The sequence below is a fragment of the Prionailurus viverrinus genome, chromosome F1 (assembly GCF_022837055.1).
Source record: "Prionailurus viverrinus isolate Anna chromosome F1, UM_Priviv_1.0, whole genome shotgun sequence".
Classification (NCBI taxonomy): Eukaryota; Metazoa; Chordata; class Mammalia; order Carnivora; family Felidae; genus Prionailurus; species Prionailurus viverrinus.
Window position 1 is genome coordinate 17,818,924 of NC_062577.1, and position 17,643 is coordinate 17,836,566.

Genomic DNA, 17,643 nt, shown 5'->3' on the forward strand with positions numbered 1-17,643 from the left:
TGGGAGATGATATTATAAACTTACAAAACTCAACAGGTGAATGGAGAGCTAGGGAGTATAAGGCAAATTCTCAAAATTGGGTGTTATTCTTTATACTAGTGACACACATAGAAAAACTGATTCCATTCTATAAGAGTAACAAAAAACATAAATTCTTGAATATTGACTCAACTTGGGATAAAAAAAATTATCTTATTGAAAGAAATGGGAAACACATAATAGGCCAAATAAAGGGAGAGAAAAGGAGGCAAAATCTACCTTGCTTCTGGCTAAAAAGAAAATGAAACAAAGATAATAAATTTTATTTTTTAAGGTAATATATTTTAAATTAGTATGTGAATTTAATGCAATTTAAGTTCCCCTAAAATGATTTATACAACTTGGCAAATAATGTGAAGTTAATCCAAAGAGCGGTCAAGAAAAACAAAATCTTTGTTTTTAATTTATTGATGCATCCTGTTAGATTTTGAAACACACAACTAAATCTTTTTGAAAATTGTATGATATTGACATAAAAACAGGAGGAGGGGGAAGGCACTAATTGAATAAAATGACTATTTCAGAAATAGTTCAACAGCCTTAGGGACAAAATATATTAGGGGAGAGAAGAGAAGACAAGCAGTATAATAATTTTTTTTTAACATTTTTTTAAAGTTTATTTATTTTGACAGTGAGTAAGAGCAGGGGGAAGGCAAAAAAGGGGGGGGGGAGAGAGAGAGAGAGAGGGAGGGAGGGAGAGAGAGAGGGAATCCCAAACGGGCTCCGCACTGTCAGCGGAGAGCCCGACGCAGGGCTCAAACTCACGAACCGTGAGATTATGACCTGAGCCGAAGTTGAGAGAGGCTTAACCAACTGAGCCAAGCGCCCCTAAGCAGCATAGTGATTTTAAAAAGGAAACATTATTTAAACAAAACTGGAGGAAAAATGGGAGAATAATTATACATACATGTATACTCATACTTGGAATGAATTATTGAGAAAGTATCTGGTGTCTCGCCTTTTTTGTGGCTTATGGTTTTGTGGTGGCTTTTTTTTTTCCTTTCCTGCTGTGAATTCATCAGCAGAGACTGAAGGGAATTTTCCTTTTACCCCTATCAGAAAAGGCAGCCAGCCTTGGTGTTTCTGTGTTCCTGGTTCCCAAGGGACACATTTTGTGTGTTAGGACCAAACCTTTGTTTGGGAGCACTGGTTCCCAGGCAGGAGGAGGCTGGGGGTGGGGTGGGGGTGGGATTGGGAGCCATGAAGTGTCTAGAATTGGGAAGAGGCTTGATGACCGAAAGCAGTTGGATCTCCGGTTTGAGGGTTCTCTGAGGAGAGGGTCCCGCACAGCACCCAGGAGGTGGCAGGACCTTGAATGGGGAGTGGCTGCTGGGATGTTGTCGAGGCCAGATATCAAGCTCCTCAGCTGGGGAGCAACTGTCAGGCTGTCTGGCCTGCTGAGGAGGGAATGTAGCTGCAGGGCCTGATGGCCTCCGGGAGGTAGGTGTGTGTGGGCTTGCACAGGGGGCACCTGCAGTGACCAAATGGGGTACCGACAGAGGCCTCTCTCCCCGTCCTCCTAGACTGAGTGAATCCTGAGTGCCTGGCACAACCCAGGGAGAAGCTAGGGAGAGCAAGGCCCCCCTCCCTCAATAATCCATGCCCAGGCCCAGGGAGAAGGTATTGAGCTGGAAAAGTAAAGTGATGTTTCTTGTGCCTCAAGCCCAGTGGAACAATTCATACCCATTACATGCATCGTACATTTGACAAACACACATGGTTCAAAGAATTATTAAACAACCACAAACTGTTTTTGAAAACTAGAAAACAAGCTAGTATATTTATCCCACTGGTGGACAGATAAATTTCTGGGCACCAAAAAAGTTTTAAAAAAAAAAGAATATTTGATGGAATGGTCACCAAAACATATACAGCCCGACGGGTGCTTAGGGAATTACCATCACATATGCTACTCAGATTGCCCCCAAAATGGCCTGGATTCATCCTAACTCAGGGTCGGCTCTAATTAATCCATAAGTGACTGTTAGCAAAATGTTTTTAAACCCAGCAGCCTAATCTGCATTTTTCACCAAATGGGACATAAAAATTCACACAGGGCCCAAGTTAACAAAGGACTGATTCAGCTTCTGCAGTGTCTTTCCAGAGTTGCTTTCTGAGGCAATGCTGGGAAGGGCCCTGGCCTTTCCGACCCCGATGAACCGACCATTTGTGCTCCTCACAGCGCGAGTGGCTGCCCATGAGTGGAGCTGAGCCTAAAGTCACGAAATAAAGCCAAGCTAGCAGTTCCATGTGGGGCCCAACCCATAACCCAGGTTGCCTTAGCGTTAGGTTGTAAATCCAATAGCTGGTGCGGGGAGCAAGGCTAAATGTGACTCATCTGACCCCACAATGCAGCCACGGAGATCTTGAGGTGAAAAGTCGGGAGCGCGGGGGTACATGGTATATTAGTCGGGATTCTCCAGAGAAATAGAGTCAATAGGAGATAGACATACACACACACACACACGCGCGCACACACCCCGCCTCGCTCTCTTTCTATATATGGCAGGGTGGGGAGGAATTGGCTCACATGAATAAGGAAGGTGAGAAATTCCACTGTCCTCTGCAAGCTGGAGACCCAGGAAAACCAGCGTAGTTTCAGTCCAAGCCCCAAGGCTCGACAACCAAGAGAGCAGATGATGTTAAGTCCCAGTCCCTGTGCAGGGGAAGACCAATGTCACAGGAGACAACGTCAGACAGAGAGCAAAGGGGCCCTTCTTCCACTTTTTTCATTCTATACAGTTCCTCCACAGACTGGATGACGACCACACTAGGGATCTGCTTTACTCAGTCCCATTCAAATGCTAATCTCTTCCAGAAACCCTCTCACAGACACACCCAGAAACGATGTTTTAACGAGATATGTGGGCATCCTGGGTGACCCGGTCAAATTGACACATAAAGTTAACCATCACACAGGTGTGTAGGGGTTCAGCAGGGATTACTCATCTGCCTAACACTGTGGCTGTGGAATTAATCGCCAACGCGTGTGTGTCCCATTAGCGGCCTTGAATTGCCTAATGGTTGGAGCTCAACCAAATTGCAGTTCATGATATAATTTTTTCAGCTTCTCAGATTTAATTCCACTAAAATTTCAGAATGAAACTGGGACACCATGGATTGCTGACAAAGGAACATTAGGTATGAATAATTCCTCGTCTGTCCTTGACTCAGGTTTGAGTCACATGGATGTTCCTTCAGCATCATCATCATTAAAAGTAAATCAACGTAGTTAGCATTCACTTAATGGAATTTCTGATCACGTGGTTCACCATTGTGAAAATTCGACGGTCCTGACCAATTAATTGAGTCAACGAGGCCAAATCTCAATATGTAATAAAAATGAATCTTCTGATACTTGTAGTGAACAAATTTAACATTATGATTAGACCATTGATGACCGTAAGTGTGCTGGCTATTGACATTTTCCAAGTTCTTATAGTTTTATTTTCTCTTTCCACAAAGGATGCTTCTTCCCATGGCTGCTCAGACTATGTTTTCTTTTAGACAGTGACTGACATTCAGTCAATCAAAATGTTGTTACCATTCAGGGTAATGGCAGGAGCACTGAACTCGGTACTATAAGATCTGAATTGCAGTCCACGCAACCCCACTTATGAGTGTGTGACCTCGTGCAAGTTACTTGAAGGCACAGAAGTGTGATCTCCCCTTCATAAGATGGAAATAATCATACCTGCTGTGACATTCTTCCCGAGGCTTGTGGTGAGGCTCAAATGAGATGTTATACAAAAGTCTTTGTTAAAGCATAGAGTCCCATCAAACTGTAAGTTTTTTGGGTTTTTTTTTTTTTAAATTTATTACAGGAGGGGAGGGGCAGAGAGAGAGAGGGAGAGAGAGAATCCCAAGCAGGCTCCACTCCATCAGTGCAGAGCCCAACTCGGGGCTCAGCCCATGAACCCTGAGACCATGACCTGAGATGAGATCAAGAGTCAGACACTTACCAGACTGAACCACCCAGTTGCCCCAACCGTGAGGTATTATTGTTGGCACTCTCTAGGAATCAGTGTGCTTAAACCTTAGACTGCATTAAAATCACATGACTTGCTGTCTTAAAACGTTCATTTCTGGGCCCTGCTCACAGAGAGCCTAGTTTAGAAGATTCTGGGTGGAGCTCTGAGATCCACATTTTTATCACTCACCACCACCCTTCCCTGGCCATGTGATTTGCATATGAATGGTCCAGGGAGGATGGAGAAGTGCTAATGTGAGAGTGAAATGAAGCCTTTCAGAGGAACTTCAGAAATGGCCCCAGGGAAGAATGAATAAGGTGTGGAGAGTTTTGGATTAGGCACCGAATATCTAATTGCTATAAGTGATAAGCTTACACAAGCTAATGAACGGATGGCTGTTGGAACATATTACCCGGATGGATTTACTACAGAAAAAGATATTTACTGTAGAATCGCTTTTAGAGTTGGTTGAAAAGAACGGAGAAGACCTTTTGCTTTCCACTGTGCTCAGCTCCCCCTGATTCTATTTCGAGCCAGTGTTTCTGGCATTGCTCCTTCTCTGATGTGATTTCTGTACTGAATGGATGCCCTCCTTCTGGTTGTTCCTTTCCATTTTGGGGAGACTCATGGAGTCCTGTCATTTTAACAAGGCTGCGTCCTGAGCCGTGTGGGCAAGCCACAAGCCAGATGGATGGGCAAGAAACAAAACTTGAGAGATTCTGGCAGCCACCGGGGCACCCAAAATGGGAAGTAATAGAGCTGTTGTGCAGCCACAAAATCAAACGATAACTATTGGTCACTCAGCATAGATTGCACAGGGTTACCTTTGGCTAAATCAGTAAGTCGCTGAAATCGGCTTCCATGTTCCTCCATTACCTCACTTCCTGATCTTTCTTATTATCCCCACCTCCTATCTTGGCCAGGGACTCAGGACCCCCATTTTGATATCCTACCTGCCCTCTCTGAGTAGCCAGAAACCAGGAACTTTTTCTTCTCTACCATAACACCCCAACTGCCCACTGACCCCATGTCCCTGGTGTTGGAGAAGGTGGTGAGGGGGGAGGATTCTAATTAACCTGATCAATACGTTTGTGCTGAGATTCAATGTGTCACTCCTCCAAGGTTAACGGAGACTTTCTGAAAAGATGGTTTACTCCCAAGGAATAGGAATTCCAGGAATTATAGGTACTTCAGGTAGCCTTGGAGGAAGGGGGCTGGGGGCAAGCTAGAGGAGAAATTCTCAGATAGGAGCCCTCCCCTGGGAGGGGGTAGTACTGACAGCTTTGTCCATTTCCAGGGGATTGATCTGGGGACAGCATGGATCCATTTGGACTCACCAGCAAAACGACTCCTTCTAGCCCACTGAGAGAAATTCCCTGAAATAGGACAGCTACACATTTCACTGAATCCTTTTAGCAAATACACAGGAAGGTGTTATGCTGCCTCTTCCACCGTGAACTGTGGGGGCCCTTCAAAGACAGTACAAACTGCAGGTTGAATTCATTGATGCCAAGAACTGACATCCCTAAACTGACCCTAAATTAGTATGTTATCCCAAATTTAAAAAGAAAAAAATACCCCACCTCCAGCAGTAGGCAATGAGTGTAAGCCCAATTCCCTTGCCGAGGTGATTGGTTCCATCAGAAACTAAACTGATCAGTTCATGGCATTCCCCTGGCTGCATTTGACCTTATGTGGGTCAATGAAAAGCAAGATGATGTCAGCGGGTTTCTGGGAAAGGAACCTCGTTGTTTTTATGAGAGCACTTCTGTATCTCTCTCTCTCTCTCCCTCCCTCCCTCTCTCTCTCTCTCTCTGAAAGTTGATAAGGAAGCATATATTTATCTTTTTGTTAGCTGTCATCTTGTCCCGTGAAAGAGAGCCAGCCTTAGGATGCAACTGACATCAAAGGCAAAACCAAGTTCTGGACAAAACTGATTCCTTGATACTCTCATTGAGCTGTGAAATCAAACCAACACTGAAGTCCACCCTTCCTCCAGGACTTCCAGCTATGTAAATATAGGAGTTAGGATCAGGCCCAGTTGCAAGTAACTGAAAACTCCAAATAACAGTGGCTTGAACAAGTTCAAGATTTCTTTCTTTCTCAGGTTAACAACAACAACAACACCCAAGTCCAGGCAGACAGTCCAGGGATATATTGCCTTAGGTGTGGTAGCTCTGCCATTTTAACACAGAATTTCTTCCCCTGTGGCCCAAGATGGCTGCTCCAGCTTCTCCCATCAGACCTGAGTCCAGTCAGCAAGAAGGACAAAAGGGAAAGGCATTTCCCAGAAAGTACACATAGCACTTCTGGTTATGTGCAATAACTTAGTTATATGGCCACACCTAGCTTCAGGTGTGTCTGAGAAATGTTTTCTTTAGTCTACACAGCCATATGCCCGGCTAAAAATTGGAGGCTCTGCTCCTCTAGAAGAGGAAATGGATATTAGGCGATAATAGCCTTCCCGGGCACGATGTGTCCTCCTTATTGTTTAAGTCAGTTTGAGTTGGATTTCCTGTTACAACCGAATAGAAACACATCCTACCTGATACAACCTCAAAACGCCCACATTTACCTGCCACCTCCAGTCACATGCTGATGGATAAAAATAAGAAGCCCTTCACTAAGAGCATCTCAAGGTCTTTCCTTGTTTTTCTCCTCAGACTTGGGACAGCACCTGGCACATGGAAGCATTTGATAAATATTTGCTGAATTGAACAAAATTAACTAAGAAGATTCAAACAGAGAGAGTTCAGCACTGCAACCTGTCAGCTCTGGCCTTGGGCGAGTCATAAAACCTCTGAGCCTCAGCTTTCTTGCCTGTAAACGAGAGAAGTAAAACCTAACTTTAAATGTTTTAAATAGTAGTGGCAATGTACATAAAGTGCCTAGCACAATTCATGGCACATACTCACATAATTCACAGACACACACACCCACATACCATATATGGGTTTTTTTTCAAAATTATGACTATGCATATTACATGTTTTGAAGTTGAGAAAACAGGGATTTGGGCAATGTTTCAAATACCTGCAAACTCTACTGGTCATTATTCATTCTTATTCTTAGGAAAATATGAGTGTTGGGTTCAAAGGAAAGAATACTTTGAAGAGTTTTTTTGTTAAAACTCTGAAGCCTTCTTAGATATCAAATAGTTATTTAGTGAGTAAAGTGTGAATGAATCAGAACATATGTATTGCGTTTATCTTGGAATCCTGTGTGGGGAAAACCGAACTACAAAATGTGCTTTGCATTCTCTTGCTGTTCAAGGGCTGCAAAAACAGCATGACATTCTGCTGAACCTGAAATGACCTTGAACTCAGCAAACAGACCAAACTAATGAAGAACCTCAGGTTACTTTTCGGAGTCTTAACCACAGTAAGGGATACACAACCCACTATGATTTGAGATCCTTTGTGTTTGTTAGTTTTCTTTGGTTTGATACCTGAAGGAGAAAACAGAATCATCCTCTTTGTCTAGCCGGCAGGGTCTGAAAACAAAGAGAGGAATGTCACTCCAATGAAGTTGCCCTCTTATAAGAAATGCACCGATTCATACAGAATTCAGAGGTAGCTTTTAAGACAAAGCATAGCTAGGGGCACCTGGGTGGCTCAGTCGGTTAAGCCTCTGACTTTGCCTCAGGTCATGGTCTCAGGATTCCTGGGTTCAAGCCCCGCATGGGGCTCTGTGCTGACAGCTCAGAGCCTGGAACCTGCTTCAGATTCTGTGTCTCCCTCTCTCTCTGCCCCTCCCATCCTCACTCTCTGTCTCTCTCTCTCTCTCTCAAAAATAAGTAAACATTAAAAAATAAAGACAAAGCATAGATAAAGCTGAGTAAGAGGAGCTGAAAAACTGGAGTGAAGGGGATTTTAGAAAGTTAATGGGGCCAACTGGTCCACCTTTCATTTTGGAGATGAGGAGGCCACACCACAGAGAAATGGCTGGTCTTGTTGTTGTTGTTGTTGTTGTTGTTGTTTATTTATTTATTTTTGAGAGAGAGGGGGAGAGAGAGAATCCCAAGCAGGCTCTGCACTCTCAGCCTGGAGCCTGAGGCAGGGCTCAAACTCACAAACTGTGAGAACGAGGGCCAAAATCAAGAGATGGGTAACCAACTGAGCCACCCAGGTGCCCCAAGAAATGGCTGTTGTAAACAGGGGCTGGCAGTGAGCTAACTCACCCATTTTTCTTATTGCTCAACTGATTCAGAATCCAGCAGGGAAGAGGGTATTCATTTCAGGGACTCTCTAACTCATCATCAAGCAAGGGTGAGATGGCTTAGAACTCGGACTCCCAGGGACATTGCTAAGAAATGTCTATGTGTGCGGTAAGAGGCTGTCAACACTTGCCCACAATATCTTTCATGTTCAAGTGTTTGAACGTTCTACTGTGTAGAAGTTTGGCATCTCAACGAAGCCCCGGCTCACGCTGGCCCAGCTCCAACACTGATTCCTCAAGAAAATCCTGGCTCTTCCTCAGACGCAAGCCCCACTCACAGCGCAGCTCCGGGCGGGGGCTGGGGACCCTTTCATCTAGACAGGGATTCTGGCCAGGTTCTTTCAAGTTTCACAACTGAGCATTAACCCTCCCACCTGCCCACCAGGGTTTCAAAGCAAACTTTACTCTGCCCATCAGGACAATAAAAGATTTCTGAGTCCCAGACCTCGCTAGAGAAGATAAGGTTGAGTTGTTTACTATTCCACTTTCCTGAAAAACCCAGGAAGATCATCTCGTTTATGAAAGACACTTTAATATTTGCTATAAGAATGTTTGCAGATTGTCAGGAGGAAAAAGACAAGTAACGAGTCCCGCTGTGTTTGCTGTGAAACTCTTCGAAAACACCATTCAGAGCATCCTCCAAAAGCTTGTGTCTGATGATTGGTGTGAGGGATATCTCAGGGAAACTTCGTCTCCCCTGAAACAAATGAAATGCTCTTCCTCTGAAAAGAGAGTAATTGAAGTACCACTTTTCTCTCTTTGCCTTGGCTATAAGGACGCTGCGGGCCAAGCCTCAGACTTCAAGTTCAATCACAGATGCTCTATCGACCCTTATGGTTGGGATATCTGCCTCGTTCCTCTTAATCTTGCTTTCTCCTCTTTATTTCCCCTCTTTTATTGATTTTGATATATTTATTCCCTGTTAAGGCCATTTTAAAATGCTTTTGCAAAGAAGTGAGATACAACTAAATAAAATTAAAAGATTCAGTGATTGCTTGAGGCTGGGCTTGGGGCGGGGGGTGAGAGCCAGGCGCTTAAATAAGAGTATGAGCAGGAGTCTCACTCTGCCACTCTTCCCTGTTTCTTCCTATATACCTGTGCCAACCCTCTCTCACTACTGACCGGTTCTCTATTCCTCAATCCACTAAGTAAATAATGGCCATGGCCAACAGCATCTAGGGTTCCAACTCTTCAATTCAACAGAGCAGTTATAGCAGCTTAGAATCTTGGGCTAATTCTAAATCACTGGGGGAACTCTTCGATTGTTTCTCCATGGCATATTATTGGTGTTTGGGGCGGGGCAATTCATGCTGTATAGAGCTGTCCTATGCATGACAAGACATTTAACATGGTGGTCCCTGCCCATTAATTGTGAGATGCCCCTTGGGGGACAGTATTACCACAGTTTGAGAACCTCTGCATTCGACATTCCAACCCAACCTGGTTCAGTCTAATGTTGTATTCCCAGAGAATTCTGGGAATGGCCAAAACCCTGAGAGAATTTTCCATTGGAATATATCTTAGAGGACGGAGGTGTATAAAACCCAGACTGAAATTTTCTTACTTTCTTTCTTTCTTTCTTTCTTTCTTTCTTTCTTTCTTTCTTTCTTTCGTGACTCTGAGTCAGCCATATCTGTTTCTAAAAACAAAAAATGTTTAGATTTTTTAAAAAGTCACATCTTGCTTCTGCTATACAGCTGATTTATTTTTCTTGCACAAGGACATGATGGTGAAATCGAGGATGGGGTAAATGCTCATTTCTTTTAAAATCATACAGTGTAATTAGCCATCCCAAATGGCAAATATTTACTTGCGAGTTGGCATTTTCCTTTGGACTCATACAACCAAATACCAGTGCAAACCATATGTCCCTCCTTCAGGTACTCCAGGGAAAATGAAGTAGGAGGGTGACCAAAGAGAAAGAGAGCTTGCCAAGTAGGGCAGTTTCTACCCACATAGGGTCCTTCCTGCATAGTGTCCTAGATGCGGCCATGACTGGCTCTGCCTGAGTTTAAGGATGCACCCTCCTTTAGCTCAAGCACCATAACATGGTCCTTATGCCCATTCCTCACATGGTCTAAGAGGAGTTGAAGGTGGGTAGGGAATAATGAAGGCATTGACTTTAAGGCAAAATCTTTAAAATTTATTATAATGACCCTGGAAAATATGACCCAGAGCAATACTTCTGGCATCCTTAAGACTGCTGATATTCCTTGGCTCTAGCTTGGAGCCTGCACTGCAAGAAAGAGGAGGGCTATCCTGAAGTTTATGGTCTGAAAAATTTTTCAGTTTGGTTTTTGAATCGATGTGATAAACTAATAAAATCATCTCTGGAATAACAGGATTATAAGCAGCAGAACCATATCATGGAAAGAAAACTGACATGTGGCAAAAGATACGGATTCTAGAAAAACAAAGGATCCATGAATGAGTCCATACTGGTGTGAATCAATGAATGAGTGAACTGACATGTGGCAAAGATGTGGATTCTAGAATAACAAAGCATCCATGAGTGAGTCCACACTGATGTGAATCAATCAATGAATGGCCCCATTTGGGCCAAAAATGCAGAACTTGGATTGAATCGTGAAAGAAAACATGAGACAAACTCACATTTAGGGACATTCTTCAAAATAACTGACCAGTACTCTTCAGAAGTGTTAAGTTTCTATAGAAACAAAGACTGAAGGATTGTTCTAGAGTAAAGAAAACTGAAGAGATATCACAGCTAAATTTGTGTGACTCTGGATTGGGTCCTGGCCCAGATAAAGGACACTTAGTGGGACAAGTAACAAAATTTGCATAAGGTCTGCTATTAGTTTATATTAGTTTACAGTATTATTTGAATATCAGTTTCCTGATATTGTAACTGCCCTGGGGTTATGAAAAGAGTGTTCTTACTTTTAGGAGTTATGTGCTGAAATATTTTAAGATGAGGGAGGGGGGCGCCTGGGTGGCGCAGTCGGTTAAGCGTCCGACTTCGGCCAGGTCACGATCTTGCGGTCCGTGAGTTCGAGCCCCGCGTCAGGCTCTGGGCTGATGGCTCAGAGCCTGGAGCCTGTTTCCGATTCTGTGTCTCCCTCTCTCTCTGCCCCTCCCCCGTTCATGCTCTGTCTCTCTCTGTCCCAAAAATAAATAAACGTTGAAAAAAAAATTTTTTTTAAAAAAAAGATGAGGGAGGGATGCCTGGGTGGCTCAGTCGGTTGAGCGTTCAACTTTGGCTCAGGTCATGATCTCGCAGTTCATGGGTTCGAGCTCCACATCAGGCTCTGTGCTGACAGCTCAAAGCCTGGAGCCTGTTTCGGATTCTGTGTCTCCCTCTCTCTCTGCCCCTCCCCTGCTCATGCTCTGTCTTTCTCTCTGTCAAAAATAAATAAACATTTTTAAAAAATTTTAAGATGAGGGAAAGAGACAGAGAGAGAGAAAGAGAGAGAGAGAGATTGAGATTCTAATCCTAGCTCCAACATTAGCTAAGGGGTCCAGGAGAGTTATGTAAACCCCTCAGCCTCAGTTTCCGATTTGTACGATTGAAGAGGTTGTATTAGCTCAATGGTCCTCATGTGCTGAAAAAAAATAGCATCATCTGGAAAGTTGTTAGAAATCCAAATTCTCAGGCCCCAGACTAGAATCTGAAACTCTGGGGATGGAAGCAATGCATTAACAAGCCCTCCATGAGATCCTGAGGGATGCTCAGGTTTGAGCATCTCAAAATGTTTTGTGCTTCTCATTTGTGTCTCCTACTAAACACAACCCTTTCTCAAAAAGGGCACCTCCGTGCTCCCAGCTTATTCATCATTTATTTGGTGCTGACAAGGGGCTGGCCAGGGAACCAGAAGGGCTGGAACTTTGGAGGAATGGTTCTCCTGGGCAACCTCTGCTTGCAATAGGTACAGATTAAATATAAAACATTTAATAATCCTACTTAGCTCAGGAAACATTAAAGAAACCAAGTGATACATAATTAAGTTCGCATATCTGCCTTGGCCTCTTGGTAAAATGCTGGAGCCAGTTGCATCTAGGAGGAATGGGGTTGTACATCTTTCCCGCGAGTTTCTATCACTAGCTTAGAAAAGTTGACCTTAGCCTTCTCTTCAGGATAAATATTTCCTGGATTACTCAGGTGGTAAGAATCTCCCAGTGCCTCCTAGATACTTCTACAAACCCAAACTTAACTTTCATCTGTTAAGAATCTAAACTGTGACCCAAGAGAGTATTAAGTTTGCTCCTGGCTGATTAGAAGTGACAAACAGGGATCTCTCTCATCTTAGTTCACTGCTTACTGCTGGGCTCCTATCCCTGGAGGTTGCCTGCGCACGTCTACACCCTTGTCTTCAACACCGCCTGGCTCCCAAAGCCACTTTTTTCAGTCCTGACCTTTCCTCAACTTCAGTTTCTGATGTTTAAAAAAAAAATCTTTATTTATTGAACAGATAACACATTCATATGGCTCAAAACTCAAATGACACAAAAAAGTATGCAGTGAAAGTCTCTCCCTGCCTGACCCACCTCCACCCTCTGGGTTCGATTTCTGATTTTTGACAGTCCTGGGATTCCCTCTCAGAACCGATGCCGCCAGAAATTCACTGTCCAAAACAAATCTGTCAAGTTCCCTACACTCTGAAGTCACCCTCCATCAACCTCTGTCTTCATGGGTAAAATGAGAAAATAACAGCACTTTCCTCCTAGGCTGTGTGTATATATTCCTCAGGGAGCCAAGATTTGTAAACTTTAGCACTGCCAGCACATAGTAAGCACTCAATAAAAATTCATTCTTGGTAACATGGTAATAATAACAATAAACTCTCCCTAAGTGGAATATCAGTGTATGGTTTTGCTTTCCTCCCAGTCTTCCAAAGTGGTAACTCTAGAGTTATTTTTCTCTCCTCTCTCCTTTTCCTTCATTCCAGATATTTTGGCCTCATCTAGCTTTGTATTCTTTCTTTCTTGGTAGGATTTGGGTGGGGCAAAGAGACTTAGGAAAAAATTCCCTGGGAGGCTGTCCTTTTCTTGCAAAGACACTAGATTAGGCTGATGGGTCACAGGCCTTTACTCCCACGCCCCTCCAGGCATGGACTCTCCCCGGCTCTCTTCTGGGCTGTGGCTGGTGAATAGCAGTTCATTCCTAACATTGCCTTTTTCCCCCTGGGCCAAATGACTGAGATCATTCTATTAAAAAATGCAAGGTTTCTGGCTCCCTTTAGTGCATTTTATCTTGCCACCATAGCCTACTTTTCCCACCCTTGGACTTCTACAGATAAATGCACAATTCTCATTTTCGCAGTGCAATTGATAAATTTTAAAAATATTAGAACAAATCCTTTCATCTGTCAAGTATTCTGGCGCTTAAATATCAAGGACAGCTACCCTGACCTTGGGGATGAGAGGGGGCGTTGGTGAACGATGGCCTCAGGACCCTCGGTCAGCATCGTGCTACAGGGGAAATGGCGGTGCGGATGCTTACATTGCTGCATTCCCATCTGCATTCACTCAATCATATTTTCCCCCTCCCTACTCTTAGCAAATGGGTATTTTCACACTAACTACTGTGATTAAATCTAATTGTATGCGTCATTAAAATGTTTTTCATAGTTAAACCCTCACGAAGAACAGCTTTCTCATAACAACTTAGAAATGAGTGCATGGACCCCTAACTACTCTCTGCTAAGTTGTATTTGAGCCCAGTAGAGTAAGACTGCCCAACTGAAATCACAGGTGATCAGAACACTTGTAATCTTGCCAAATAAAGGGGTTAAAAGAGAAATGCCTTCTTAACCAAAGCTAAAACATCTGCCACTTGGTTGTAGCATCGCATATTTGATTTCAAAGAACATTAGATTTATTGTGTCATGTACTTCAGTTTGGCAGCAGATGCTTCCCCTCCTGGAAAATATCGGGCTCAGGTATTTCCTCTTCCAGAAAGCCTTCCCTGACCCCCCTCTCCCCCCCCCCCCCCGGCATCTCCTCTGGCCTCTGTTATTTTCCCTGGTTTCCCGTAGCCAGCGTTGTTCTAGGTGTGAAGGCCTTATATTTTAGGAGCGCCCCTCAGACCCTTCTTTTGATTGGCCCCTCCGTATGGGACAAATAACACATGGACCAAGGGGATGTGCCCATTCAGAGACTGTGCCCTCCTTCCTGGACCACATTCTGGGTACACAAGACCCCAGAATGCTCTCCTTGAACAGCCTACAGTCCTCCTCCCTAGGTCCATCCTGAAAGTGGACCACACAGCTGGTGAACACACCCCAAGGGGTGCGGGGGGTAACTGGGAAATGCCTATTTGTTGCTGGGGAGAAGCTGGGAGATGCAATCTGGGGAGTCCAATTGCCTGTGCACTTGACCCTCAGAGTACAGGATGGAGCTGGGGTTGGGAAGCCCAACAGGGTGAGCCAGGGTACATCTGATTAGGTAGGAGGATAAAACATATTTTATCGATAGTTTGTTAGATAAGTTTATCATTTTAAATACTTAGGCATTTAGTCTATGGTACTTTTGCCCTTGGCCCCGCAAATGTTGAAGGTGGGCTGGTTTACAAACACCCTGGGAATACCTGTAGGTTTGCAATGCTAACATTGTATAAACATATGTCTTCATGGCTGTGATAGTTGCCACAGACTTTTCCCAACCTCAGAGCCCTTGCACACGCTGTTTCCTCTCCTGGAATGCTCTTTCCTACCTATTCTTTTAGCCTACTAAACTTTTAAGTTATCTACCAGACCTCAGCTGAAAACACCATTTTCTCAAGAGAGTCTTTCCCGACTTCCTCCATCAGGGCAGGTTCTCCTGGTTTTTCTCTCTCACATCTCCCTATACTCTGATAAAGCTGAGGGGCAAATATCATAGGAATAATAGCAATAGCAAATCAGTGATCATGATAAAAGCAGATAGTCATTGATGACTTACTAAATGTTAGACATGATGATATGTGCTTTACATCCATTGTTTATTCTGGATAAGAAGCCTAATAAAATAATATTATCAACTCCATTTTTCAGATGAAAAAATAGGCTTAGGAAGTGTGATAGACTCATGCAGCTGGCCACCATGTGAATCAGACTTCCCAGTGTTCTTTTCTTGTGTAGCCCCTCCTGTGTTGATTCTCTGCTCACCCAGGTGATTTGCTTTGGCCAATGGCCCATCAGCTAACGTGACTTAAGCAGAGGCTTGATAAATTCTTGCACATAGGAGCTTCTCTTCTTGGAACCCAGTTGCCATTTAAGAATCCCAGAACTAGGGGTGCGTGGGTGGCTCGGTTGGTTAAGTGTCCGACTTCGGCTCAAGTCATGATCTCACAGTTTGTGAGTTCGAGCCCCACGTCGGGCTCTGTGCTGACAGCTCAGAGCCTGGTGCCTGCTTTGGATTCTGTGTCGCCCTTCTCCCTCTCTCTCTCTCCCTCTCTCTCCCTCTCTCTCTCTCTCTCTCTCTCTTTCTCTCTCTCTCTCTCTCTCTCTCTCTCTCAAAAATAAAAATAAACATTAAAAAAAATATCCCAGAACTAACCAATGAATAAAAAGAACCACAGGGCAAGGTGGCTAATCTCCACTGAGCATGGTCCTCAGCTGACCCTGCAGCCACTCAAGGCAAATTATAATTATATAATAACATAACACAAGCATACCTTGGATATATTGCAGTTCAATTCCAGACCAATGCAATAAAGCAAATATTGTAATAAAGCAAGCCAAGTGAATTCTCAGTACATGTGAAAGTTATATTTACACTGTATTGTAGTCTATTAAGTGTGCAATAGCATTATGTCTTTAAGAACGTACATGTCTTGGGGTGCCTGGCTGGCTCAGTCAGTTAAGTGTCCAACTTCAGCTCAAGTCGTGATCTCACCTTCCTGATTTCGAGCCCCTGCTGGGCTCTGTGCTGACAGCTCAGAGCCTGGAGCCTGCTTCAGATTCTGTGTCTCCCTCTCTCTCTGCCCCTCCCCTGCTCGTGCAGTCTCTCTTTCTCTCTTTCTCTCTCTCTCTCTCTCAATCTCTCTCTCTCTCAATCTCTCTCTCTCTCTTTCATATAAACATTAAAAAGATAAAAAATAAATTAAAAAAATTAAAATGTACATGCCTTAGTTAAAAAATATTGCTCAAAAATGCTAACCATCATCTGAGCTTTCAGCAAGCCATAATCACCAATCACCATAACAAATATAATCATAATGAAAAAGTTTGGAATATTCTAAGAATTACCAAAAGGTGACACAGAGACACAAAGTGAGCAAGTGCTGCTGGGAAAAATGGAGCCAATAGACTTGCTCAGTGCAAACCTTCAACTTGTAAAAAATGCGGTATCTGTGAAATGCAATAAAGTGAACAAGGTATACCTGTAGTATAATACAGTATGGTATAGCATAAGATACACACAGTGATAGACAACTGGTAGAGACTAAGTTGCTGAAGAGCCCAGAGTTAATAAATGGCAGGTATGAATGCAAGCTCTCTAACTGTATTCAGCCTATATAACTTCCTAGCTATGGCTGAACATTGGATGGGCATGACAACTGTCTCCTCTTCCCAAGTTCCTCTCCTGGTCTACAACACAATGCTTGCTTCCAACCCCCATCCCCCCTACCTTCCTTGTCAACCCAGCTCCCTCTGGTCCAGCTGTCTTGAGCATGTCCTGGGTGAGATAGGCCCATTCAGAGCAGCAGAAGTCCTTGGCTAAGATGGGCAGCTCGCCATCTCAGTGCAAGCTTTCTCAAGGGAATGGATTCTCTCCAGGCTTGGGTGCACCTCTGCCCCTGCCCCGGGCTTCTCCCCAGGGGAACCAAGTAGGCTGAACTCACCTCACCTCTCCCATGTGTCTCCAGCACACTCTCTCTTTGGGTCTTTACCCCACCCTGCCCCATTTCCTCAGGCCGTATTTACCCTACCTGGACTGACAAATCAGCTTCTGTTGCTCCCACTGAGATCTTCCATCAGTCGGCAGAAATGGCCCTTCCTGTTCAGGGAAACCCAGGGTACAAGAGGCAACAAAAGTGCTAGCAAGTACCCACTCAAATACCAACCAGAACTAGTTTTCTAGTCCCAAACTAGAAACTAGACAGGAAGAACTTCTTTTAAAGGAAAAACACAGTAAGGATGGCTGAGGCCTGAGAGGAGCAAGTAGCCAGTTGAGATTTGAAAAATCTCTTATTAAGGGCAGGGTTTCCTGGAGTGCTTGCCCACAGCCGATCCTCTGTCTTCCAAAAAAATAGAAAAATGTAGGTTGCTTTCCCTTTTTTTTTAAATAGTGTTATCAAGGTATATTTTACATATCAGAAAACTTACCCATTTCAAGTGCATCTTTCAATTATCTTTAATAAATTTACCAAGTGCTATAACCATCACTATAAATCAATGTGTTTCCATCTCCCTTATGCCCTCATCCTGTTCCCATCCCCAGGCAATCACTAATTTACCCTCTGTCTCTGTAA

At 43.8% G+C, this 17,643-nt stretch overlaps 1 long non-coding RNA gene across 2 annotated transcripts; it reads right to left on the reverse strand.

Annotated features, from left to right (window-relative positions):
• Positions 1 to 827: 827 nt before the first annotated feature.
• Positions 828 to 17,033, reverse strand: LOC125155771 (uncharacterized). 2 transcript variants are annotated; one of them, XR_007148345.1, is made up of 3 exons: positions 17,014 to 17,033; positions 7,459 to 7,503; positions 828 to 6,830 (listed from the first exon to the last, which is right to left on the reverse strand). It is a non-coding gene; the product is annotated as an uncharacterized LOC125155771 (long non-coding RNA). The 2 variants fall into 2 exon arrangements; XR_007148344.1 differs by lacking the exon at positions 17,014 to 17,033 and adding an exon at positions 9,793 to 11,223.
• Positions 17,034 to 17,643: the final 610 nt, after the last annotated feature.